At 46.5% G+C, this 27943-nt stretch overlaps 1 long non-coding RNA gene across 4 annotated transcripts in view; it reads right to left on the bottom strand.

Annotated features, from left to right (window-relative positions):
• Window positions 1-203: 203 nt before the first annotated feature.
• LOC149867761 (uncharacterized) overlaps window positions 204-27943 on the bottom strand; it is a 94836-nt gene continuing 67096 nt past the window's right edge. For 3 of the 4 annotated variants that reach the window (XR_016442130.1, XR_016442132.1, XR_016442129.1), the window contains one exon: window positions 204-5208. This is a non-coding gene — a long non-coding RNA (uncharacterized LOC149867761). The remainder of the gene's footprint in view (window positions 5209-27943) is intronic. The other variant, XR_016442131.1, reaches the window with a different exon arrangement.

Raw genomic sequence — 27943 nt, 5'->3', positions numbered from 1 at the left:
CCAAACATCGGCGCTGGCTTTTATTTTTGCTGACGGGGGTAGGGGAGGGGCTAACATGACTGAGAAGTGACTTCCCCTTCCCGAGGAGGGCCAGGGCCCTCGGTCCCCCACGTACTTGGTTCCCCTGTTCCAGATGTGGCCTCACCAGTACCAAATGCACAGACACGGTTCAGGTAAAGACTCTCTGAGAACTTTTAATGCAGTGGATCATATTAAATGTGTTATGACTTGATCATCTGCTTCCTTAGCAGCTGATAAGAAGAGACAGAAGTGGAGGAGGCAAGGTAGATGAATGAAAAAGTAAGGGGCGGGGAAGGAGAGTGAAGCAAATGAACCTATAAAGTTGCTGGTTGCATAACAACATCTTTCAGCATCTCCCAGATAGAGCTGACAAGGGCTGGGATGTCTCTTCTTGGTGAAAGTAAATGCTAAATCAAATGCCTGTTCTTGGAGGTGCGTGTGGGCATTTCCAGAGTCGTACTTCAGTTCTTTTGTGCTTGGCGAGAACTTGGACGGTGGGACGGCAGAAAGGCCGTCAAGGCTCAGGAAGCAAAATGTATCTGAAAGGGAAAGCAGGTGGTTTATGAGTACAAGATCAGGGAGTGGATGGCTATCCATGCGGGGGGCCTGTTCTGTGGCAGTACTGAAGGCTTGGCGACATAGTAAGGTACATGAGCAGTTAAATCTCCACCGCAGGTGAGGACATATGAGAAGTTGACCCTGCTGTGGAAAAGGAGTGGACACAGGACATGGAGCCTAAACCAGTTTAATTTATTAGAATCTGGTGTAGAGTTACCCTGGGAAAAATCAGACTAAAGCCACAAGGCCATAGCTGACCCTGGTGTAGGTGACATGTATCCTCTTCTATCCCAGGGTAGCCATGCTCTCTCTTCAAACAGGCTATTACCAAATCCTATGCCCCATAGGGTTGAGGCACTGTAACAGCCCTTACTCATGGAGCTACCCCAGGAGTGGTGGTCATCTGTCCATCCTAGACACAGGGAGATTGCACAGTGGACTTAATTTGTTTGAAAGCCCTGGGCGTGCAAACACTGATGTGAAACCCCAAAACAAACAAGTTTAATTTTTATTATCTTATTTAGCTTTATTAGGATTAAACCCCGTGGAGTATACCGGCACCCCCTGGTGTCATTTTCATGGACTTCTGGGTTTCATGAAGTTTGTGTAGGCAGCATTGGCCACTGAAGTGTGGGCTCACGGTTGCTGTTGAGAGACATCAGAGGAGAGCATCCAGTGGTCAGGGGAGCACGTGGCCACGACTTTTCCAGCAGGTTTCAGCTCCAAGCAGAAGCGAATTGTTCTATTTCCATCCACATGCAGACACATTCATCAGGCATTTATACACCTGTCTACTAAGGAGCTGTGCCAGCCAACAACCAACCGAGGACCTGACGCACTGTATTATTTTGTCGGACCTTGTCCCCGACTGTCTGATGAAATAATTAGGTCAGTCAGATTTATCGCAGGGAAGCACGGAGATATCGTAAGGGGAGGCAAATAAACACCTGGAGACACAGATGATATCGGTTGCAAAATACATGTGCAGTTGTATAGACATGCAGCTGGATACCGTGTGCAATTAGCTCCCAGTTTCACACTCTCGTTCAAGAGCCGGCTCCCAGAGCATGCTGCCTGTGTCCTCCCGAGCCTGCAATTTGGGAACGGTTGTCAGCAGGTTTTCTCACACTGAAAGCGTTCCCCTCACTGCACAAGCACGCATTCTCCCTAATTCCCTATCTCCTGACCCCCAGACAGCAGTTCAAGTTGCTGGATGAAAGAATCACTTCTGTATTTTCAGTGTCCATAATTTGTAACAACGCAGGGATCTCTGAGTGTCAGGGCCGTGTCTCCTGGACTATGACTCACTCGTGATGGGAAGAGGAGAGAGCAAGGGTGTCTGCTTGCTGTGGGAAAATGATGACTCCTTCTAAGAAGAAGCTGGGATGGGCCAGGTTATCAAAGATCTCGGTTGTGTGTCTTTTCACACAGTGCAAAGTGCCAGGCTGTGAGAAGCTAATGGGATATTATGGCAACATTGCATTAAGCCTTCAAACGGGCCTGCTTTGAAAAGCAATGTCTTCGTGTGACCCTTCAACTTACTTCTCTTCTTTTCCTTGCTGCCTGGAGCCGTTCCTTAGTCCCAGCCTTTATTCTCTCTCCGGTGTACAGCCCTGGCACACAATCCTACCCTTTAGGGGTCAGACCTCAGCCTTCAGACATAGGAGAACTAAACCGGGATCTTTCTTAAACGCCCATCAGTGCCACTGTTTAAATGCTTAGTATATTAATGGTCCAAATCTCTGATTCTTACAATGACAAGTAGGCAGTCAGCGAGGTGATTACTGCAGAATACTGTTGTGCTATATTAGTGCAAAATGCTGTTGTGCTATATTTGTGTGAATACTGTTGGGCTGTAATAGTGCAAAGTATGGTTGTGCTATATTAGTGCAGAACACTGCTCTGTAATAGTGCAAAATGCTGTTGTGCTATATGTGTGCAAAATACTGTCATGCTGTCATAGTGCAAATGCTGTTGTGCTATACTGGTGTGAATACTGCTGTGCTATAATAATGCAAAGTATGGTTGTGCTATATTGGTGCAGAATACTGTTTTGTAACAGTGCAAAATGCTGTTGTGCTATAATAGTGCAACATGTGGTTGTGCTGTATTGGTGCAAAATACTGTTGTGCTGTAATAGGGCAGCATACTGTTGTGCTGTAACAGTGCAGAATATTGTTGCACTGTATGATTACTTAATAGAAGCAATCAGATGGGAGCTTTTCCTTTAAGAAAGGGGAGATGGGTATAAGAGTGACTGGGAATTATTAGCAACAATAGCTGGCATTTAAACAGCCCTTTCCATTTTTGGTGGCTGTACAAGTGTTGCTCTCTTCGGCTGTAGCTGATCAATATAATCTTCTGTTGATATAACACAACAGCTGCCCACTTGGTGAACACAGCAGGGGAAAAAATAGGCACCTCTAGGGCTAAAAACTGAGGTTGCTGCTTGAGCTAAAATGCCAGTTTTCTGGAACAGAAGTTGTAGCAACTCCGATTCTCTGAAAGCAAGCACGTTTAGGAAACTATACTGTACACTTAGCAGCAGTAAGAGGCCAAAGGGCTTTAAAACCTGTGCATTTTTATATAGGGGCAGCTCCACCTAGCACTGGACTACAGATGCCTCTGTCACATTTGTTTAACTGCATGCAGAAACACTGAAAAACAGTAGAAAAAGGGGGGAAAAAAATGTCACTTCCAAGTCCAGGTAGCGATAAGCCTGTTTCACCAAACCCAAGCACTCAACAGTCACAAGGTGGCAAGAGCCACAAGACTGACTTTAAAATCACCAGAGATGAAAAATTAAAAACAAAGATCTGCTTCTTTTTTTTTATTGGACTTCTAGGGTGTGTCTACACATGTGCTTTAACGTGCATTAGCCTATTTTAATGCACATAAAAGCATCACAAAAAACTGTGTGCTTTTGCTAATGCGCATTAAAATAGGCTAATGTGCTTTTTTCTAGTACCACACAATGGCAGTACTAAATTTAATGCACATTAGCAAGAGTGCATTAATGAACACGTAGATGCACCCCTAGTTTCTAAGGCTCTGGAGTTTAGGTGCTCCAGCTTTTCTCTGCACTCACGAGAATTAGAGACTTTTTTAATAAAACAAACTTGAGAATAGCTCCTAATCACATGACTCTGAGAGGTGGAGCTTTAAAAAAAAAGACCAAATGTAGCTGGGCAGTAACTTTGTGTGAACTAGTAATGCTGTGTGTGTCTTGCGTCTCTCTCATGCATTTGCAGCCCCAAGCACTATAGGCTTAAGATGGAAATGTGATGCTAGATTTGGAATCACAATATCTATGACCAGTAAGGGACTCTCTCACTCAACCCTGATGCTACTTTCCAGAAGTGTTGTGTGTTTCCAGAACAAGGAGAAGTTTTGTCACCTGGAAAGATTCACGCAGGGGCTTGGCCCAGATGTTTTTGGAGGTCCATCCCACCCCTATGATTTTATTATTCTCAGCTTATGCGTTCCACTTCCTCTCACCACGGCCGTCTTTCTTGCTCAGTCAGTCTCTGGAAGGATTTCACTTGTCTCTTTTATATCTGCAACAGTATTTCTCAGACGGTCATACTTCCTCCTGGGCAGTAAATCTGCAAGTTCACCAAATGCTCAGGTACGTATTTCCAGACAGCAATGCCGAACGCTTGATTAGACACTACTGAAGTTGCTAAATTTCCAGTTAACGTCAATGCAGCAGGCCCAAATTGTGTGTCTATTCCAATGCACAATAACATTTGTAATAAAATGTGTAAATCAGCAGCAATCCAGTCAGTCATGTCCTGGTGGAGAAGCAGCGTGTTGTAGTGAATAGACCCCTGGATATGGGGTCTATTCCCAGATGTTCTATTGCCAGCTCTGGTCCTCTTCAGCAAGTCATTCCAGCACTCAGTGCCTCAGTTTTTCCACCTGTAAAATGGGGGTAATGCTTCTGACGGTCTTTGTAAAATGCTTGGAGATGGACAGATGGAAAGAACTGTAGAAAAGCTAGAGTTTGGTACTAAGAAACTTCAGTGTATCTCACCCCTGTCCACTGGAAACCCATAGTAGCCATGGGGGTAGAGCCTGCAGAAAAGAACAGGCCTTCACCACTTGGGCTAAAAGGAAATCCCTGTCAGCAGCACAGAGGCCACAATACCAATCTATGCAAGGGAGATCATGGCCCACATCCACAAACATGAGCCAATTCACTGTTGTTGCAATATTATCGAGTCTACCTTTGTATTTACATGCATGCTAGACAGGTGTGTCCTTGCGAAATGCAAATAGTGAAATAAATTACAAATGCTGTATTTCCTCTGAGACAATATTCCCATATGTCCAGGTTACAACTCACCAGATAACACCCTGAAGATGAACATTATTTTGTCCACCGCAGCAACAAAAAAGGATACTTTCTTGGTTTGCTACCCATTCCAAAAAATAAAGTCAAGGTTCGCGGCTCTGACAGCCTTTTCGGTGGGAATCTGGATGCTTTTCAAGAGTTACCGAGTGCTTTGTTTTCACATGGGTCTTTCCAAGGCAATCATTGCTCCACGGATGTTCCCCTCGGGATGCAGAGAGCTTCAGGCTCCAAGAGCAGCGCAGGAGTACTTCATAGAGTGAATGGCCGAGAAGCTGAAAACAAATACAGGGTATCATGAAAAAAAATGTACACACACTGTAGCTGTCAGTCTTTATAGACAATGAGGGTTGAAGGGACCTCGGGAGGTCACATCTAGTCCAATCCCCTGCTCCAAGCAGGACTAGTCCCAACTACATCATCCCAGCCAGGGCTTTGCTGAGCTGGGACTTAAATACGTCCAAGGATGGAGATTGCACCACCTCTCTGGGTAACCTGCTCCAGTGCTTCACCACCCTCCTCGTGAGAAAGTTTTTCCTAATATCCAGCCTCAACTTCCTTTGCTGCAGCCTGAGCCCATTGCTCCTGGTTCATCATCTGCCCCCACTGAGACCAGCCCAGCCTCATCCTCTTTGCAGCCCCCCTGCAGGGAGATGAAGGCTGCTATTCAATCCCCCTCATATACAAAAGCTTATAAAGCAAGTAACACACAGGGTGCAGCGCTGCAGGGGTTGAAAAGGCCCACTGTTGACCCCCAGGCATTCATAGAGAGTCGGGCTGGAAGGGACCACCAAGATATCATCCAGTCCAGCCCCCTGCCTGAGACAGGGCTGTTCCTGTTCAAACCACCCTATACAAATCTAAAATCTAAGGTCTTAGTGTCAACTGTCACAAACCAAGACCTAGCACACAAATCTGCCATGAGGAAAGCAGGGGGATCACAGCAACCAACATCCTGCTTCTGTAAAACAGTGTTAACATACACTCAGGTAAAGGCTATCACCCCCACTACAGAGGAAAGCAGAGCCCACCCTCCCCCAGTCCGTACCAGTCTGTCCAGGGGGTCAAATCCCTTCCTGACTCCAAATCTGAGGATCGGTCTGACCCCAAGCAGAGGGGCAAGACCCTCCAGCCAGGACCCTCTGGGCTGAAGTCCCAGCAGAAGCACTGGCACAGCCCATCACAATCCTCAGCTTTAGCTGCATCCAACTTGCAATGCCTCTGAGGAAGGCTTAAAAAATAAACTCCTCACACATGTAGTGCAAGAGGGTAGAGGGGGAAGGATTATTATTATTTCAGATATAAATGAAACATGCCGGAGCATTTTTCTGAGATGCCCCACGGTGTTTGGCCCCGGGAGCAGTGGATGTCTGGGACACAGCCTTGCAGGAGGCCTCTGCATAATACCTGAGCTGGCTGTAGAGGCAGGTCGATAATGTTTGACCAGCAATTACATGGAGAGTGACACACATTTGCAGGAGCGATGCCAGCTCGTGTTATAGCAACCACCAGGATTGCAGCAGAGCCTGATTTCTGTATGTTTAGCACCCAGGAGCGGTAGGACTGGGATCTGTAGGTGGTCGCCTGCTGCCCGGGGCCCAGTGATAAGCTCCATCACCTCGAGTCTGCAAAAGCACCACAAAGAGGAATAGATTCATTGCACTTTTTGTCAGGCAGACTGTGCCTCGGAAGGAAGACACACAGCTAGTTCTTCTAATCCTAAAAAGAGGCATTTATTTGGGACTTAAAAAAGAAAACCAGGAGAGTGAAGTTCTGAATGAGACACCCGGAGAAGTACTGAGCACCCAGCCAGCTCAGTCCCTTGGGAAGAAAAGGCCCTGTTTGCATTCCTATAATATAATAATAATAATAGAATAATACTGCAGCAGGTATTTCTATGAAGATTTAAGCTCTCCCTTTTAGGAACAGCTTCTGCTTCCAAAATTTGGCCTGGTTTTCTTTCCCTTTCAAGATGCCTGTTTGTATGTGGGGGCCTACAGAAAAAGAACAAAAACAGTGCTTTGTATTCCCTTCACTGCCTTGCATAGTGCTGGTGTGTAATGTCAGGGCCCCTGCACTGCCAGAAGCAACAGAGATCCTCCCTGGGCTGGGACGCTAACGCTTGGCGAGCCGGACGACCAGAACTGCCTCCCGCTATCGCAGCGGCGTTTGCCGTCGCCTGGGCAAGCAGCAGAGCCAGGACCATGAAGTGGTTTGTTACAGGATTTAAAGACTATCCTGCACTGCACTGCTGCTTTACACTGGCCTTGCTGCCCCGGGACGATGGAGTCGGGGCTGGTCCTGCCTGGAGCAGGGGGTTGCACCAGATGTGACCTCCCGGGCTCCCTTCCACCCTCATTTTCTCTGATTGTCTTCCCCTGAAAACAGAGGGATTTCTTTTCGCCTAGTCACCTTCTCACACACACACAAAAACAGGCTGGAAAAGAAGCCAGATATATCGCCCAGGATCCCATCCAAATGTCTCCTAGAAATAGAAAACAAGCAAGCACTTGCTTGGTGCCACTCTCAAGTGCCCGTGTCTGAGTGCAACCGCGTGCAGCCCACGCCAGCCGCCGCTGTGCCAGGACGTCGGCTCGCATCAGAGACTCCTTCCAGCCCGGGTGCAGGTCGGAGCAGAAACTGGATTCACCTGCCCCGGCGGACACCCAACTCTTTTGTTTGCAAACTTCTCCTCCCCAAACTGGCCCCCGTGTTTCACCAGGACCCGTTGTTTCCGCAGCCTGAGTACATATGTCAGGTTCCTTAAACTCAGTTCAGGCGTTCCTGTGTCTTGGACAAACAAGGCTCTTTGGGTAAATTTTATTGGACAAAATAAATAGTTGGGAAAATGGGTTTTTTACAAGCTGTTGGGCACAAGCACCCTTCTTCAGGCATAGGGGTACTTGTATCTTGGAGGCATCTAGATTTGCTCTGGGATCTGTCATTTGAAGCTAATGTTAAACCAGACCAGCTTGACCACATTAGATCTGTTCCTTCGTTCAGCCTGGAAGACACCCTGCAGCCGTCACCGCTCTGTGGGCTGATGGGAAGCCCTCCTTCGAGTGCCTGGGAATAGAGAGGGGACTTGCCCCGGGAGACAATCGGCCGGTTAATTAGCGCATGCCTGCATGTAGCAGACTGAATATGCAGAGCCTTGCGTAAGTGCTAATGATCAACATTAGCTGATGCCCCAAGGCCTGGGCTTTGATAACCCTTCTCTTAGCAATGACCCGGGAACCACAGAGCAAATGTTCATTGGTTGTAAAATCATCTTAGTTCCCAGTCGATTCAGATGGAGAGCGAAGGGGAAAGGCTGAATGTCAGCTCACTTACACACATCTGGTTGTGGAAGATGGGAGGCCTGAACCATGCTAGCTAGTGGCCTGGGCCATTCGGCTCAGGTGGTCCCTTGGTCTGATGCTTGCCCTTGTTTGAGAGAGTGGAGGGGCTTTGGGTGGAGCTGGACGGTTCTTGGTGGGGGCAGACAGGACAAGGAGCAATGGGCTCAGGTTGCAGCAAGGGAAGGAGGTTGGATATTAGGAAAAGCTCACGAGGAGGGTGGGGAAGCACTGGGACAGGTAACCCAGAGAGGGGGTGCAGTCTCCATCTTTGGAGGTGTTGAAGACCCAACTAGACAAAGCCCTGGCTGGGATGATGTAGTTGGGGCTGGTCCTGCTTTGAGCAGGGGGTTGGACTGGATGTGACCTCCTAAAGTCCCTGCAACCCTCCTTTTCTATGAGTCTATAGTTACTCCCATCCTATAGGGAACAGAGCCTCAAAACACATGGGGCTCTGCACCTCTAAACTGCACCCCAAGTCCCTTTGGCGGTCTTCCACCTTGCTTACCTGTTCCCCAGCTTAACCCATAAATCAGGGCTGCACCGTGTAACCCAGTCTCTATCAGTACTATCTGCTTCACAGAGTGAGTTCGTCCTGGGAGTTCAGGCGTAACCCAGAGTACTGGTGCCTATCAGCTCATCTTCCTTTCCATATGGGCAGGTAAAGCTCCATATTGGCACATTCTCCTCTGGTGCCAATTGAGGGGGAATCATTAAGGCAACAGTTTCTACCCCAATTAAACATCACCCAAAACCCAGTCCAGTAAAACAATCTCTGGCACAGAGCAGCTTGGTGCCTGGGGGCCAACGGCGCTGTGTTAGAAGTAGGACTGGTACAAAGCCAATGTCTCAGTAGCATTCACCCTGACCACTTCTCTTGTGCCCCCTCCCTCCCCCCATGATCTCTGTCCAGGGATTTTTCCAAACCTTTGATTTTTATGGGTACATACATTGCACAGAAATTGTGTTTCTTATGTGCTTCAGTCTCCAGGTTGTAGAGGCAAAAGGAATCAAAACTTGTGGTCTTTATTAGACCAACTAGATTAATTTAATTTTTTTTTGGCCAAATTTGCAAATTTTTGCAAACAAATAAATAAATAAATCGAGTTGGTCTAATAAAAGTTATCACCTCTACCATGGGTTTTGATTCAATCACCCAGGAAACTCAATGTGAAATGAGCACACGCAGACATTCATGCCTTATGAGCCTGTGCTATCGTCCAATCGGGGAAGGAAAAATAACACCAGGCAATTTATGCAATCAGCCACGCTAAGTCAGACGGCAAAAATCTAGAGCATTTGTGATAAACTTGCAGATTATGGAATTTGAAAAGGTATCGATCAGAGGCATCGGTCACCTGAGCACCCATGACCCTATCAAATTCCTGCCATTGCAGCCACGAGGAATTAATGGTGCTCTTGTCTCGCTTGCTCTTGACCTATGGCACCGTGGAGGGCTTTTTTCTGTATAGGCTACTGTGTGCCTGCGGTGTGTGAGCGGGGTCAGAGTGGACAAGCGTGTAGGCTCTTTGACAAATGGTTGCCTGACGACACAGGGGCTTAGACTCGATGGCTCCTTGCAGTCCTCTGTCTCTATTGCTCAGAGGTTCTTATGTAAATAGATGCAAGCAATCTGAGTCACTGGCCTACAGCTATTCCACGGGCAGGGAAGGAAACTATACTGGGCAAATAAACAATAGCGAAATGCTCTGGTTCGCATCTTTAAGAGCATTTAAATGGCCCCGAGTGATGTTTCCATCCTTGTGTGGGCAGCCTCGTTTCAACATGTGACCCCCCTCATTCTCGGCAACATAAAAAGCAGGGCAATAATCACCAAACCTTCCTTAACTGGAAATGCTCCAACTCATGTTGCAGCTTTCCGGGTTAGCACGCCCTGGTGTTTGCTGCTGCTTCTCGTACAGAGCATGTTTGGTAGGATAGATCAAAAGTCCCATGTCAAAGTTTACCCACGATTTAGCAGCATAGCAAAGGTGCACCTGTTTCTGCGGACAGGAGTGATATGGGCAGCACTGGGTCTGCCTACCACTGACTTTCCAGTGCTATTGGCAAGACTTGAACTCGCCATCAGTAGCAAGAGCCCTTCACCACTCTGCCATTGTGCCTTGCTATGGCACATAGTGGGGGGTTATAATTTGATGGACTTCCTTTGTATGGGATTATATGTAGAAAGACTAAGTTAACCAGCAAGGTGGTACAATCTCCATCCTTGGAGGTTTTGAAAGCCCAGCTTGACAAAGCCCTGGCTGGGATGACGTACTTGGGGCTGGTCCTGCTTTGGCAGGGGGTTGGACTGGCTGTGACCTCCTGAGGTCCCTTCAATCCTCGTTTTCTATGAGTCTGTGATTCTACGATGGAGAACACTACGCTCCAGAAATGCACAATAAGAGAGGATGGTACCAAAGGAGAAAAAAAGGTGTTAAGCCAGAAGGTTACAGGGTCTTGGCTCCTGTGCTCGTGGCCTGAACATGACATCCCTCCCCCCATGTAGGTGACATCAGACCCTAGAGATACTTCACTACAAACAAACCAACAAACGAATGTCGGTCGCAAAAGAAAGCAGTAAACATGGCAGGACACCAGCTTCCTGCCCCCGAGCGACTGAACATGACCGGGGATGTGTTTAGCCACTGGGTGCTCTTTGGGTCACAATGCAAAAAAACCACTAGAATTGCAATGGGGCTGAATACAAAGGAAAATAAAATGACTGGAGTTGCGCTACGGCTTTACTGGGCAGTGCCTGCCACAATATTTCAGCAGCAGCAGATCAGAGATAAAGGACCTAGTTCTTCAAAAGCATTTTCAACCAGAAAAAAAACTATCCAACTATCAATCAATGCGTTATATCCATGCAATGCTTGTATTTAAGCAAAGTGTAGAACTGGGGAACACAATTAAAGAATTATTTTCAGTTAGACTGACTTAGTCTTGGACTGCAACAGTCCTTGGATTTTGCTATCATACTGAAAAGATGATTCCAGTAATATTCAACACTGGAAAATTGTACCAAGGGATAATTGGCAGAAATCAATCATTTAGTCAAAGCCACTTTAGGGAAGACACTGAAACATGCACCTAAAAACAGATGAATTGAGGCTAAATTTCTGAACAGAGATTGATGCGCTCATATGTTCTCAGTGGGGGCAGACGACAGGACAAGGAGCAATGGGCTTGAGTTGCAGCAGGGCAAGTTGAGGTTGGATATTAGGAAAAACTTTTTCATGAGGAGGATAGTAAAGCACTGGCACAGGTTACCCTGAGAGGTGGTGGAGTCTCCATCCTTGGAGGTGTTTAAGACCCGGGTGGAAAGAGGTTTGTCTGGGATGATGGAGTTGGGGCTGGTCCTGCTTGGAGCAGGGGGTTGGACTAGGTGTGACCTCCTGAGGTCCCTCCAACCCTCATTGTCTGTGATACTATGATATGTACAGGGAATGGAAACTCGATGTGGATAGTGTATGAATGAATTCAGACTGATATCTGTGTATTTGTGTGCATTTACTGGGTATCACAGAACAGGCAAAACTTAGCAGAGACTGGAAACATTTGGCTTGTGGATCTGAAAGGCTCTGTGATGATCGCTTACCCTGTGCACAGAATTATCCTATCGGCAAGAACATGCTCCTCAAGCCTCCATAAAATCCTGTATCACGGTCTACTTTACCGGCTGGCTTTCCAGTTTGATTGCCTGAAATCAGTAAAGATACCAAATGACCCTGGAGGTCCTTTCCCACTCTGTGATTCTAGTGAGAAATTGGAATTAAATGAAGCAATTAGGAACAGTTTAGCACATTGTCTCTTAACCTTAAAAGACACAAAAGATCCTCATTCCCTGTCATTTTTGGTCTGATGGACTAAGGAAAGATCAAACAGACCCATCCCATCGATGGGTCTGGAAGTCTGTTGAGCTACATAGGAAGACCTGGGAGATGCTTATTTCATTGCCCCTTATGCGTGATCCTACCTGGGCCTCAGCTGTTGCTCCCTTTGAAGTGATAAAGAAATGAGAATGCCAGACTGGTATGGGAATCTCACCATGAACAAAGTATAGGAGTTAAAATGGGTATTCTCATGCAAAAATAGCAGGAATACCTGAAACAAGTGAATTTTCTGGTGTTAAAATCCCAGGAATATTAGAACAAAAATACAAAGATGTGTTCTCATAAAGGGGGACAGGAAAACACCAGGGGAAAAAGGCAAGGCCAGGCTTTGCTCTTAGGCTGTAGCTGAGTTTGGGGGAAAAACAAGTTCCTTTCCATCTGTGTTTGCTGGAAGCCTGTGTCACAAGTGCTTTTTCTATATAATAGAAAAATTGAGCTTGTGTACAAAAAAGTTTTAAAACATACCAGTAAATACAATTTATTACATACAGCCACTTAAGCTACTTAAGGGTATATCGTTCCCTCTTTCTGTCCCAAGACATTTAGCCAATGCTGATAATATGAAACCATACTTTACAAGCTGTCAGTAGACACCTACAGCTACATTTCTCCCATAAACTAGTGGAATAAATTGTGAAAGAGAGCTTTTGCTTGTTTATTACATACAGAATCCCACAGTTCAGGAGTACGGGCCATAGTTCAAGAATATTTCCCAAGGAGCTAGAGAAACAATAGATCAGGACGTTGCCAAACTGTGCAAAATGGCTGACTCATGTCATTATCAAATCTTAAAAACAAAACCCACTAATTTGTGATAGTTTAGTAAAAGCACAAAAGATGGAGGGACTCCAGTGAAAATGCTTGGAGAGCCCAAGCTAATTCTACCATGAGGAAGAAAGAAAGCCAGTGACTAAACTCACATCTGGATGTAGAGCTCGAGTGGAGGCCTGCTTCAAGAAATTGAATAAAAACCAGGAGAAACCGTGAGTGATTATAGCACCATATCTCCAATGGCCTCCCAAAGGCCATGGCTGTGAACAGGCAAGAGCAAATGCAGTAGATGCTGATACCCCACAAATACTAGCATGGTTCAGAGCAGTGGTTTCTAAATGGTCTTTAGACCACTGGGGATCTACAAGGCCACGGTAAGTGGTACCCAACTGATTCACAAATCACACACAGCCTTTATAGTGATGTCATTGAAAAGCTAATGTTATATTGTTGTCCATGGGAAATATGAGGGTAGGCAGGTTCATAGTGGGTCAACGGATCGCAAAACGTGGGACCACTGTTGTAGAAACTAGAAAAGATTTGATCGCATTTCTTCCAAGCCTAACCTATGAGAAGATATCTGAGGTGGCTACTGGAAGAAGGTGGAGTATGGGCTTCAACCTGACTGTGTGGCCATCCTGCGTATAAGGAGTCGGAGCAACTGTCCCGTAAGGAAATGCAATGTGAACAAAAAGGTGACAATATAATGCCAATGAAACGGGACTTTGGGCTCCCACATGTCAAAAAGGAACAGCCGATCCCTTTTATGTCAAGGTTACTGTGAAAGCAGCATTACAATTGAACAGGAACACTCTGCAGTAATGTTTACCTTTGACAAATTCAACCAGCATTTTCAAGGACCATTCACATACCACCCAAGTACAAGCCACAATAAAAATATGGAAAGCGTTTCATGAAAAAAAAAACCCAACCATGATAGCAGGCCCCAAAACGTACGCAGTAATGAAAATGCCATGCTACAGCGTAGAGGCGCACTGCAAGGAAGGGTCTCGGCCCTCTTTTCCAGACCAGCCTGGCAGAACGGGCATCAATAATAGAACTTATGAGATCCTCAACTTGCTAGAATTGCAGAAAACAAGAAAAAAATACCGTAGAAAGCCTGCACCTAAGCAGTCATGTGCCAGCTTCAAAGCGCAGTCTGGAAAGAGTTCAAGAGCAAACCATGCAAGACAAAGATTAACAAGTGTTCGTTTCCATCCTTCTGTCTGGATGGCCAGGCACCTGGGAGAAGGCCCACTTGATTCTCCAGATTACCTAACGAGCCGAGCGTACAATACAGGGCTGTGTCTAAAGAGGGTTGAATCATAATACCCAAACCAGAAAGTCTCCCAAGAATGCATCAAAGCCCTTCTGAAATAAGAAGCCTGTGCCCAGGAACCCAGAGCTGACAAACTGTCAGACACTAATACAATGACCGGCCTTGACAAGGCAATAAAGCCATTCAGCTGGCTCAGTCTCCCAAAACTGAGCCGTTTCAGAAAACGGGCTCATTTACCTGCCAGGAGTTTGTGTAATTTGCCGAGGAACGGGGATGCAGTTACAGCAAACCATCGGCAGACCACGGCCAAGACAAGGGCAAAGTAACACCAGTTATGATTTCTAAAGAGTCTATTAAAGAGCGCAGCTGCAAACAAAGAAATATATGGCAATTCATCCTCGAAAGAAGAAACATTTCCGCAAAATCTTTTGCTAGCCATCCCGTATAATGCTTGAGGTCAAGAAACAGGCATGTGTCAGTGCCCATAACCCTGGCATTACCCCACCAGAAGGGATGGGAGGAGTAGCAGGCAGAAATGGAGAGGTGCAAATGCCAGCTGACACTCTGATGAGACCCGTGAGACCGCCCAGAATCGCAGACTGGAGACGCTTGGGATCTGATGACTTCCTCCAGACAAATCGTGCACTTGGAAGTAATCTAGACGAGTTGAGTAGATCCACCCTTGTCATGGTCGAAGGGAGCAGGGACAAGCCAGACGCTGTATGGCTCGGTTGCACTCTCCTGTCCTTGAACACACAGTAGCCCACCCAAGTCCTGACCAAGCCTGGCCACATTCAGCTTGCACGACTTGCCGGGATCACAGGCCAACGTGCGATAAGATTGCACAAAAGGGAGAACAGACAACGACCGGCCATTTCCTTGTCATCACCTGTACCGGACGACCTGTTCATGTGGCCTACGCAATTTCTCAACAAAAGCAGATTTGTCTGGGGTTTCGTTATTTTTAAGGACACGTACCAACCGCTTGCTCACAAAGCGTCCATTCTTCAATTTTGCAATGAGGGCCATGCTGCAGTGAAAATGCTTTTATGTTTTGAGCATAGCTGAGAGCCTGTATATTTCTCTCTTTGTTTCCAAAGGAAAACCTGGAACGTAGGTGGTGGGAGTATGTCAAAGCTCCTTTTTATTTTTGGTAATCCGCTTGGAGCCGGTCCAATTATATGTCAGTGATTAACTCTTCTCTCTCCGATATGGCTTGGTCTCATTTTCCCCTGATCAATATTCCCTTGCAAAGACCACACGCAATCTGCTAGTGGTTAACCCGATGGCATAAAGAAAAGCATCAGCGTGACCTCTTCCCACCCCACCAGCATGCCTTCGCAAGGAGTTGGAGTCAATGCCTCTGAGAGCCAAAAGGGATGTGGTTGCAAAAGATAGAGCCAGGTGATATTGTAATATCAGATTTCATGATATGATTACCAGGAGTGAAATCATGGCATTTAAGGCCAGAAGGAGCAAGTAGATCCTTTAGTCTGACTTCTTGAATAACACCACCCCCAAAAATCTAGCCATTTATTACTATACTGAACCCAGTTTGTGCTTCCCTATCAGGTATCTTCCAGAATGGGATCCTACCTTCTTTTGAAGGCTTCAACTTCCCTTGAGAGTTCATCCCAAAAGTTAATCCAAAGGCCCTTAATGCTAACGAATGTGTGCCTTGCTTCTAACTTGAAGCTGTCTGGCTTCAGTTTCCAGGCATCGGTGCTTATTATGTCTTCTCCTCTTAAAGAGCTTTTTTGTTCCTGATACTATCTCGCTTTGGAAAGACCGAACTCTCCCCTTGTATTTGCCTTCGGACTTAGTAACCATGACCATGTTAGCTTTTGGCCTTCTTTTTGGCAAGCTCTACATATTGAAGACCTGCCAACTCTCTTCACCTTGGCTATGCTCTTTCTTCACCTAATAAGTTGTTCTTCACACTAAGAATTAGGAGCAAGCCATGCACTCGGGTCCCTTTTCCACCTTCTGCTTAAATACATGCCCTAGCACTGCCATCATTCACTGATGAACAGCTGCCATATATGCCATATAGCACTACTGATGTGGACAACCCTATTTATTCATATAATCATAGACAATGAGGGTGGAAGGGACCTCAGGAGGTCACGTCTAGTCCGACCCCCTGCTCCAAGCAGGACCAGCCCGAACTACAGCATCCTAGCCAAGGCTTTGTCTACCTGGGTCTTAAACACCTCCAAGGATGGAGATCCACCACCTCTCTGGGTGACCTGTTCCAGTGCTTCACCACCCTCCTTGTGAGGAAGTTTTTCCTAATATCCAACTTAAACTTCTCTCTCTTCACCTAATGTCATCACTCACAAAAAATCCTATTCCAGAAAGGTAGTTAACCCACCAGCCAACAGCAAGAGGTTGCAAGACGGTTCCCAAAGCCCTGCTTTCCTGAAGGAATATTTGTCTCTCTGATGGGGAAGCAGCTGTACCAAGTCCCTGAAGATCCTTCTGTTAAAAGCAACATGAAGCCTGACAGATGTTATAGGGATGTACAGTTTCAGTGTGGATCACTGTACTCTGCATATCTACATTTTTCCTTGTCCTTGCGGTTCTGTTTTTGGGTCAAGTCATTCCTACGGCGTAGTTGGCCGAGTGTCTGGTACTAGAACGGTATGCAACTGGTACACGCGACGTTTGCAAACATACTGAGCAAAACAAGAACAAAAGGTACGTCTCCATCTCAGCACACAGCTGAATTCCTACAGAAACTCTGCAAACACACTAGTGCTGAACTCTGTACAAAGAGCAACTTTTGAGGAGTTTAAAAGTGCAGTGCATTGAAACCAAAAGGCACCAAGGTGGACAATGGCTTCTCCGTGTCTTTTGTTCCCCAAAGGTGGTGCAAGCACCTACTCTGGACTCATTCAAAAGGCATTTGGATGCTTATCTTGCTGGGGTCATTAGACATCAGCCTGTGGTGGGGGGCTGGACTCGATGATCTTGCGAGGTCCGTTCCAGCCCCTAATGTCTATGAAATCTTTGAGTTGCCTGTACCTTTTCCATTTCTAGGACATCATTTGGAGAAGGAGTCACCAAAATGGCTCGCAGAACTCAACTCAGAGGCAGACCATAGATTTATGGGGTGATATAAAGATGTTTTCTGATTTGTTTTCAATTCCTTTCGTAATGTTTCTTAGCACTGTGTTTGGCTTTTTTGGCAGCCAATGAACCCTGAATTGATGATTTTAGAAAACTTGCCATGATGACTCCAAAATCTCTTTCCCGAGCGGTAACGGCTACGTTAGACTCCATCATTAAGCACTTCTCCTTAGCACTTATCGACATTAAATTTCATGTACCACTTTGGCGCCCATTTGCTCCATTTGGTGAGGTCTCTCTGTAACTCTTCACCATCTGCTTTGGATTTGGCAGCCCAAAATAATTCTGCTGCCTCTGCAAACTTTTCTGCTTCCCTATTTTCTCCTTTTTCCTGGATCATTTGTCAGTATGTTGAACAGCAACAGTCCCAGCATGGATACCCTGGGGGATCCCACAGTTTACCTTCTTCCAATATGGAAATAAAGACCAGTTAGTCCTACCCCTTGGTTCCTCTCTTTTAACCAGTTTTCAGTCCTTTCCTCTATTCCTTGTGTACTCTAGTCAGGATGGTCCAGTGCTCTCAGGTTGACCTTTTGATCTTTGCTGGTACTTTTGTGCTAGATTAAATCCAGTTTAAAGTGCTAATGTGCTAACCTGGCCGGCTGACACCATGTCTCCACTCTACACTATCACAAAACTAGTTAATACCTTAATAACTTCAGAAACAGCAGTTCTGCTACAGTGCAAAGTTGATAGTAAATATTTTTTGATCGGGCTGTGTTTTCTGATTTACATGGTATGGAGAAGGGGGGAAAAACTGAGTTCACTCCCATGTTGTACGATTTTTGAATACTGACATTGGGCAAATAGGTCCAACATCCTCTGTGCTATGGTTGACTGTTTAGGTAGAGTTTTAATCACTTTAGTCAAATCATTTTTTTTTTAAGTTTATCTTTCTGCCTGTGTAAAGCTTTTAGGACAATGGTCCTGTGTGATGATAATCCCTCTACACACAATGATAAGTACTTTCATATAACACAGCGCAGGAAATATTGTAATAATCTGAATAGCAATGTTTCCATGGAACTTGAGAAAGGAAACTTGAAAATGTAGGTGTTTAATAGAGCTGCTGAGACTTGCATTTTTCATTTTTGCGGGGAATTCCATTAACAGGGTTGTTTGTTTTTTCATTTCAACCAGGGAAAAAAGCAGAAAAAATTAACATTCTTCTGAAACAAAATTCTGAGAAAATGCAACACTCATGTTAGGACAATCAAAGAATTTTATTCTGATACAATCAGAACATTTTGTTCCAGGTTTGACTTTCTTATTTTATACACTGTAACATAGGGGGTTATTTTTGTTTGTTTGTTTTTAAGTGTAACAACATTTTCTAAACTGGAAAATCCAAGCATGTTGTAACAAATGAGACTGTTTTGGCCTTATTAAAAGCCATTTTACCTTTTTTTTCCCCTTTGAAACCACCTTTTAGCAAAATCCACTTGCTTACATGAAATATTTCACTTCCAACAAATGGATGTTTCATAATGGAAAAAGGTTTTGTGGGAAATTTCGGGCCTTGAACTTTCTACTTTAATGATGTGGCCTATCTGTATATTTTTTGAGTACTCTCTTTGTAAGTTCAATAGTAATAACTTTTAGTTTAGGCTTCTCTGCTCATATATTTGAGCTGTATCTGCCTTTATCATAGTCCATGTTGAATCCCACTGAAATCTATGGACTGACAAAAGGGGCAAGGTTACAAGGATTCAGGCGCAGTATTAGAAATATTTCAGACGCACATTCAAATGCAGGGTCCAAAATCTAGCCATGGTCCCAAACTTCATGGTTAGCCACTATCACTGGAGAGGGTTGAACTGAAATCATGGATGGAGCCAAAATCATGAATGCTCCCAGCCTTCGGATCTGAATCAGAGACTGGGCGTATGTCTAGATTGGGAACGTAAGTGCGATCTTTTAATTACTCCTACTTTATGAACCTTCTCGGATGCACTTAGTCCAACTGCTGTTCCTGTCATTCAAATGCAAAATAGAAACCCTTAGGGAAATTAATATAGACTCACAGACAATGAGGGTTGGACGGGACCTCAGGAGGTCACATCGAGTCCAACCCCCTGCTCCAAGCAGGACCAGCCCCAACTACATCACCCCAGCCAGGGCTTTGTCTACCCTGGTCTTAAACACCTCCAAGGATGGAGAGTCTACCACCTCTCTGGATGACCTCTTCCAGCGCTTTACTACCCTCCTAGTAAGGAAGTTTTTCCCCAATATCCAACCTCCACTTCCCTTGCTGTAACTTGAGCCCATTGCTCCTTGTCCTGGCATCTGCCCCCACTGAGAACAGCCCAGCTGCATCCTCTTTGCAGCCCCCCTGCAGGGAGCTGAAGGCTGCCATTCAATCCCCCTTGGTCTTCTCTTCTGCAGATTAAATCAGCCCAATTCACTCAGCCTTGCTATAAATGATTTGCCCCAGCCCCCTCTGTAATTCTGCATTCAGTTTAATACTTCGTTCATCAGAAGTCACTGATGACTTAAATGCAGTGCCTTACCTTCTTAGGCACTTTTAGAAATCTCATTCAACATCTCTCTGCATCTTAAGGAGCCTGAATACCTTTATATAGCACGCTCTTGATGTTCTGCTCTCACAAAAAGTTTGATGCAATGGTATCATCTTCTACATCTCAGCCTTGTAGGTGACACACTATTTCTGTGCAGACAATAGCAGCCAAGCGTCATGCATTTGGCATTAAATCAAAGCCAAAATAAATGAATGATAAAATAAATCAAATGAAAGATTCCCAATGCAATCTGCAGATAATGAGAGGTTGGGCCCTGCTCTTTGGTGTGGCTTGGGTTGGTTTGGCCAAGTCAGGTCATCAGTTTGAAATCCCTGACCATGGGTGCACGTACACTGAACCCAAAGGGGTGGCTGCAGCTCGTGTACACTAGCAGGCTAGCTGAGGTCCCGGTAGCCATGTAACTTCTGAAGAAGGTAGCTCCATGCAAACTAACCCATAGGTACTTACCCCAGGTTTTGGCTGTGTCCTGCAGCCCATGCCGACCTCTACAGGGCTGCCCTGTGCAAGTATCCGAGGAAGCCAGGGTACCCAGTTTGGGTATGTCTATACAAACTGCTCTCGTGCTGCTGACAGCCGTGTACACCAACCCTGTGAGGGAACAGCCTGCAAAACTGTCTCTGAGATCTATGGGATAGCCACATGCGGAGACTTTCAAGGCTCTTCAAGCAAATCTGCCAACTGGTAGTCAATGCCTTTTGGACCACGAAGCATTTAGTGTCACAGTCGGCATCTCATACGATGGGCAGCAGCTCCAGGAGCCCAGCACCTCCCATCCCTGCCTTGCAAACAACTGAGACAAGAGGGCTGCCTACCCCATAGCCAGCACCTGCTGCATCTGGGCTTTCTTTAGCAGGCTTGCATCCAAGCACCAGGCAGGCCCAATCCTGCGCAGCCTGTGAGATCTGACAAGCCTGTGGTCGAGGGTGACATACCAGAGCCACTTTGGTATTTCGCTGTGCGTTCCTTAGCAGGTTGCCCACCACCTGCACGGCTTGAACTGTGAATGCCTGGCCCTCACCCTTCTTTATTCAAGCGAGGTTTCCTTTGAGGTTTTGTTTTGAAGAGCGTGTGCAGACCCACGGCTCACAAAGCTCCCATTCTTTCCTTCTGCCATGAGGGCTGCGCTGGGATGAAAATGCTGTTATATCTTGCACAAAGCCAAGAGCCCATATATTTCTCTCTTTGTTTCCAGAGGAAAACTTGGAGCACAGCGAGCAGAAGTAAATCAAAGCCCCACTTTTTCTGCCAGTCCCCTGAGTAACTATTTCCTTGCTGTCCCTGCAACTCCCCACCAACACTGAGTTTCTATGTGCAGTGCTAATCCGGATATTTGGGTCTTGGAGGTGTAAAGGAGGGTAGTGGAAAAGACAAGTAGGGTGTATCTACACGTGACACTTTAACGTGCATTAGCCTAAGTTAATGCACATGCAGGACATGAGTCTACACGTGCGCACCCTTAATGCACATTAAATATGGCGAATTAGGGCTATTCATGCCTAAATTTGATACCTACAAATAAAAGAGTTAAAGAGCATTAAAGATCATGTAGATGCATTAAAGCGCATTAATGCTGTGTGTGTGGACTGACTTTAGTCCTAAGTTAGTCCCCACACAGCATTAATGTGCTGTATTGCCTGCACATGTAGTCGCCTGCCTAACCCTGCTTAATGCGCATTAAATTAATGAACTTCTGCAAGCCTCTTCCTCTCCCTGTGCCAAAGTATTTCAATCCCAGCCTGCTTTATTCCCAACTAATCCAGCCCTAGGCCCTGCCCCAGCCTTGCCCATGCTCTTCAAGCTAATTTCCCTTTACCTCCAGCCTACCACTGAACCTCAGTCCTGATCTGTGGCATGTCTGCTTGTCCACTTCTGGGCTTTTCTTGTTCTGCCAATGCCTCTCAAGCCAGATCCTCAATTTGCTGAAGCCCTGAGCATATATGCCAAACTCTGGTGAGCCAATGAAGAGGTGTCTGAAGTCTTCTGCATGGGTGGCCTCAATGAAATAGTATCCACAAAACAGAGTCCATGCCCAGTAACAGAAGAGAATTGAATTCAGCAAATTACTAATATCTTGGCATGATCGGTTGAAGCATGAGCCCCTCGCTAGCAGTGTCTGGAGTTCTCATTTACAATCCAGTTGTCTCGTGTAGCATTTGCTCTGGCCCCGCCGCCTTGCCCAGTCCATGACTCATTTTTAAAACAACCGATTCCTAAGATTCTTTGTTTACGAACATCCAAGCAAATAAACGTCAAGTCTTCCTTTCTGATTAATTAAGGATGCCGGCTCACGGCTCGGCCAGCACAAATCCCCCATCCTTATCTAGTGCCTCATCTCAGGCATGAACTGAATGACCGAGATACGCTCTGTGAACCTCCTGTAGTACAGCACCATCAGCAATAGCTAATCACCTCCGGGATCTCCGCCTGCAAGAGACTGATGGGGGCGGATATTGTAATAGGAGCTATAACCTCTTCTTGTCTGAAAACTGTCCCTTGGTACCTGTGAGGAATCCAAAACATAGGCTAAGAAAAAAATTTTTAAGGTGACCCGTCCAAGGACAACTTAGCCCATGGATCAGGTTGTCAACCAGGAAATATGGTAACAAAAGACCTAAGACTTCCTGATTGTCTGCAACACATAACAACTTTTGAAGAATTGAATTCTGGGAAATTTTGCTCAGAGAGAGTGCTGTATTAGTAGAGTTAATTGGGAATTTTTTTAATTCAACTTTTATCTCTTTTTTTTTTTTAGAAAAATGTCCGTTCCACCTCCCCCATCCCCCCCAAAAAAGCTATGCACAGAAAGCGTTGGAAAATAAATTTGAAATGAGTAAAAAATTGAAGCTTCAACATTTGCAAACCAAAATGCCTTTTTTCCCTTCAGTTTGAAGTGACATTCTAATTCCATTGTCCCCAACCTATCTAGAATAAAATAATTGAAAAAACTAAAATAAATGTTTAAAACGTGAAAATGAAACAGGGCTTTTTTGCTCCATTGTTTTTTTTTTCCTAGTTCTTAGTTCACTAATATTGCAGTTTTGTTCCCAATCTAGGACAAGAAGCTCAAAAAATGTCGTTGGACAAAAAATCCATTTCCCACCCCATTCCATGTATTACCGTATTTCCGTGTATATCACACACCAAATAAGACATGCGCTTTGTTTTGGGAAGGCAGAAGGGGAAAAAATAGAGGTTTCTAGTCATGGTGGATCCTGACCGCAATGGCTGTGTCTGTGAGATGGTTAACACTGAAGCTCTGACCCTGGAAGGTGAACTCTGACCCCTCTACCCCTGAGGCCAGTGGAGGAAGAAACACAGCAGCCAGCTTGCAGCAGTGCCTCCCTATTTCTATTCCTCCATGCTTATATTGCAGTGAAGAAAAATCAGCTTCCCCACTTAAGATATGCACGCCCATTTTGAAGGGCTGATTTTTGGGGAAAGCGTGTCTGTGCTACTCAGGTAAAGGTGGTAGCTATCTCCTTTCTGTGACACACCATGGAGCAACTTTGCTTCCAGCTGGCGAGGGACAAGAATAATATGCGTGCTAACTTTGGTGCTACCTCTGATTTTTGTTCAGGTAATCTGGGCTTGTATAGTTCACACCAGTTGTGGGCCTGATCTTTAGTATGGTTCATGCACATGTGCACAAACAAAAAGCATGTGACGTTTCTATGGGTTAGTCCCCAAACAGGTCCAACACAGTTTGCTTAGTCTGTGCATGTTGGGGACAAGGGGAATGGTTTGTTGTTGTTTTTTTTACTTCCCCTCCACTATTTTCTGTAGCCAGGCTCTGTTTAACTTTTGCAAATGTTTATCCCCATTTTAAAGGGATACTGTCACCTTTGGATCATAGGATCAAAGGAAAGTAAGGCTGGAAGAGACCTCATGAAAGTCATTTAGTCCAGCCCCTGCTCAAAGCAGGATCATCACAGACAAGTGTCTGTCCAACCTGCCCTTGAAAACACCCCTATTTCACAACTTCAGTAGACAGCCTATTCCAGTGTTCGACCACCCTCAGGGGCAGAAAATTCCTCCTAATTTCCACCGTTGATTTCCCCTGCTGCAGCTTGAAGCCATTGTTGTTAGTCTGTGGCCTATGAGCAATAGCCTCAACCTGCAGCAGGGGAAATGAGGTTGGAGATCAGGATGCCAATCTTCACTTGGCATTTATAATAGCTGGAAGCATGGATTCCCCTTCAAAGGACTAGTTCTCCCATACCAAGGGGCCACAGAAGCCCTTTGCTCATCACATTTTCAACTCTCCCCTTCTCTTGGAAGTGCCACCTTCTGTTTCAGGTAGTTTTCAGGCCTTATTCCCAAACAAAGCGCCTCTGTATGTTAATCCTCCCATTGCCCTTGTGTAGAGCTATTATCCCTATCCTATAATGGGGGAACATAGGGACTGGACAGACTTCACAGTCTTTTTGTGGGTAGCCAGCAGATCCTGCGAAGACGGGGAAGAGATCTGATGAGTCCTGCTGACTCTAGTGGGACGTGGGCGCCTAAGCACCTTGGAGGATCTGGACCTGAGCTGCCCAGGCTCATATTGCAGCAAATCAGGAACTTGAATCAGGGTCTCCCACAGCGCTGGACCATCCTTTCTTGTGGTATGGCTTCCACACCTGCCCCAGACGGTCCTCACAGCAACCGGCAGAATGTCACTGCTGGCTCACAGCTCACTCGACTTGGGGTTAGGACATCAACGGAGCAGGTGATGCCCTTGGGGTTAGGACATCAACGGAGCAGGTAATGCTGCTGGGGTTAAGACATCAATGGAGCAGGTGATGCCCTTGGGGTTAGGACATCAACAGAGCAGGTGATGCCCTTGGGGCTAGGACATCAATGGAGCAAGTGATGCCCTTGGGGCTAGGACATCAACGGAGCAGGTGATGCCCTTGGGGTTAGGACATCAATGGAGCAGGTGATTGGGGGCTAGGACATCAATGGACCAAGTGATGCCCTTGGGGGCTAGGACATCAATGGAGCAGGTGATGCCCTTGGGAGTTAGGACATCAGCATTCACCATCAGTGAACCTAGCTTTCATTTTAAATCTCAATCCCAATGAAAAGCCTGAATCTCTGGCACACAAGGTCATAGCACCATTGGGCAGTCAAGCAGTTAACGTCCATGTAAACACAGCGTTTTTTTGTCGTTGACAAGTGCTTGGAGAGGATGGTGACTGGCAGTCTGTAATTATGACAGTCAGCCAGACAGATAAGTCCAAAGTCCTTTCCACAAGGAATCTATTTATTTCAGCGTATTTAGATGGGGTAATTTTCTTGGAAGGAAACATCCCTTGGTAAAAGGTCCCTGCGGCATCTGTTTCCACAGACAACTGGAGGGCAGCAACAAACACGCTGCACGGGGACACGAAGAAGGCTCTCGCCACGGGACTGCTTCTAGCGAGTATTTCTGGAGCCAGACTGGAAGGGGGCACGCTCGCCTTGCACGTGCAGGCATGAAGGATGGCACTCCATCTTTCTGAAGGCAAAAAGAAATAATGCATTGCTGACATCTATATAAAGTTTCCGCATGAGACATCCAGAGGCTGCAGCAGGTTCTTGATCTGATCGTTCTTGCATAGTTTGCTTTAACCATTTGCAAAGCCCAGATAAGCCTTTTATATGCCTGGGGTATGACTTCTGGTGTGCTTGCTTGTTTTTGACTGATCCAGAGACCCTGTTTTAAAAGAAAAATTGATGCGAGCAATTGCTCTTCGCTGAAGTACTTGTGTTACTGGGGATAAAAGATCTCGCTTCTGGAAGCAAAGAGCTGGGTGACAGAAGTGCATCCTTATGGCAATACGGGGGGACTCTCTTCGTCCTTCTCTCTGCTTCGCAGGGCACTCATAGATCTTAAATGCTTCCCAAATGTTCCTTAGTCTAGAAGCGCGCCAGCATCTTGCCCTAGATGAAATCAAAACAGCTTGTTCAGCTGGGTTTTCATAGGACCCAGACATTCTCCATTAACTTGCTGGAAAGTCTCTGTGTCCGGAAGACCAGAGTTTCGTAGTTTCGTAGTTGTTTGGGGCTGGCAGGGACCTTACAGATCATCTGCTGCCGCGGCGAGCGGTGTATGGACAGTCGTAAAGCCATCCGTGACTGCAGGTTTGTTACAGTATGATCATACGGAGCTGGCCTACAACGAGTTTCCTAATGTTTCCCAGCCCCCTCACCTTCATGGAGCAGGTTGACCAGAAGCCAAGCCATCTCTGGGACACCGTGACCTGCTTTGTGCCGTCGCTCCTGAAAAGACAAGTCCAGGGAAGGGGATAGCAGTTCTGCCCCGGCGTCCCGTTTATTCCTTGGCTCCAAGACAGCCATCCAACACAAAGCACGATGCTAATTTTGTAACCTGGGTGCACCCCTCCTGCACCCACAGAGCAGTGTGGCATCCTCATAGGGTCAATGGAGGATCCCTATCCGCTCAGAAACCAGCCCAAAACCAGCAGCTAGCCCTGAGATGACCCCAGCTTTCACCAACCATATGAGCTAAATCCAGTCCAGACCTTGAGGTCTCCATGGAGTCCAAACCTTCTGACTCAGTCGCTCAGAGCGAATTGCCAGGCCCACCCGGTGTCGTGGGAGCCTCCTTTCTTCCCCTGTCTCACCCTCAGATTGGCTTTCGGCCGACTTTCCCGTCATCTTGTTCGTACGGGGCCACTCAGGCCTCGAATCCCTTTCGCATGTCATCCATTCCACTCAGTTCCCCATTAAAATTCCTGCCCCGTGCAACCACCAGCAGCCAGTGCTATTGTCAGAAGGGTCATTTCATTCCCAATAAATCATTATTAACGCTAATGTTGTTTGGAAGCTGGGCTATTAATAGCACCTTTCAATGGAAATGCAGCAGCCGGGCCAAGTCGAGGGTGTTGCATGAGCAGCCTTCACCCGAGTGTCAGTGATGGAGGAATCCTCCCGACCCAATTTTAGAGCTGGCTGGAAAGCCGCCGAGCTGTTTAGTGGCGAGGTTTCCAGCATCGGTCTTCCCGCTACGTGCCCGATGGAGGCAAGTCCCAGAGACCGCATGCTATGGAGAGTCCCAAAAAGTAGGGGAAGAAATCAAGAACAGAGACCAGACCTTTTAAAAAGGGCAAGGGAGGGGGGGAAGCCAGAAAATGAAGTGCCAGCTATGAAAATCCAAGCAAGACTACAGCAGCTGTGTCCAGCTGGAGAGGGCTCCCAAATAACCCTTGGCACAAGGGGACCTTTGCAAGCCCCTGCATGAGAATGGCTATTTGTATGCCCCGCGAGGTGCCTGGATACGGCGGCAATGAGATGAGGGCGGCCTGATAGATGGCTGTTTGGATAGCGGTGCAGCTAGAGGGACCGGCTTTGCCCAGCTAGAGACGTCAGAAACAAAAGGGCTTTTTTTATCTCTTCTTTTCTCCCAGGAAGAGGTGTGTAAAACCAGAGCAACTTCACTGAGCTCAGGGAGGGCCCTCTGCACTGACACCCGCTCAGGGTCTGGCCCACCCCGCTCCCCCGCACAGCATTCATTTCTCATGCAACTAGGGCCATCGGATGGGAAAGCGATGGGCTCGGCACAAAGGGTCGTTAATGTGTTTGAGGAGCAGGCAGCTGCCTCGGGAGCACGAAGGCGGCTGGCTGGCAGGAGGTGAGCACACACAGCTGCCCAATTCTTACCCTGCCATCGCGCTCCTCACCGAGGAGTGTAAATCCTCGGGAACAAAGCGGGCTGCAAATGCAGCCCCATCTGCTCGCCTGTTCGTTGGCAGGACCAGGAGCTAAGGAGTGGATGTCTCATATGAACCACACACCTGTCAGGATACAGGAGGCTCACGTGGGTAAGGCACAGCGGGCAGGGGGACGTATTCGGTGCCCATTCTGTTGTCAGGGCCTACGGATCAATCCTCTCACCACTACAAAGCACAGGTGACGTATCTCAGCTTTAGACCGCCTTGAAAATATAGTGAGAAAGGATCGTTGGCCTCTGGCCGTCCCTGCACAAGAGCATCGTGCCCAGCCTTGGAGGCGAGATTGTCGCTCCTGCCTCTCTCTGCCCACCCACGACCCTGAACCTGCCCAGACCT

The sequence above is a fragment of the Crocodylus siamensis genome, chromosome 4, assembly GCF_052110815.1.
Source record: "Crocodylus siamensis isolate JL-2025a chromosome 4, ASM5211081v1, whole genome shotgun sequence".
NCBI classification, from domain to species: Eukaryota; Metazoa; Chordata; order Crocodylia; family Crocodylidae; genus Crocodylus; species Crocodylus siamensis.
This window is presented reverse-complemented; position numbering and strand designations above follow the sequence as displayed.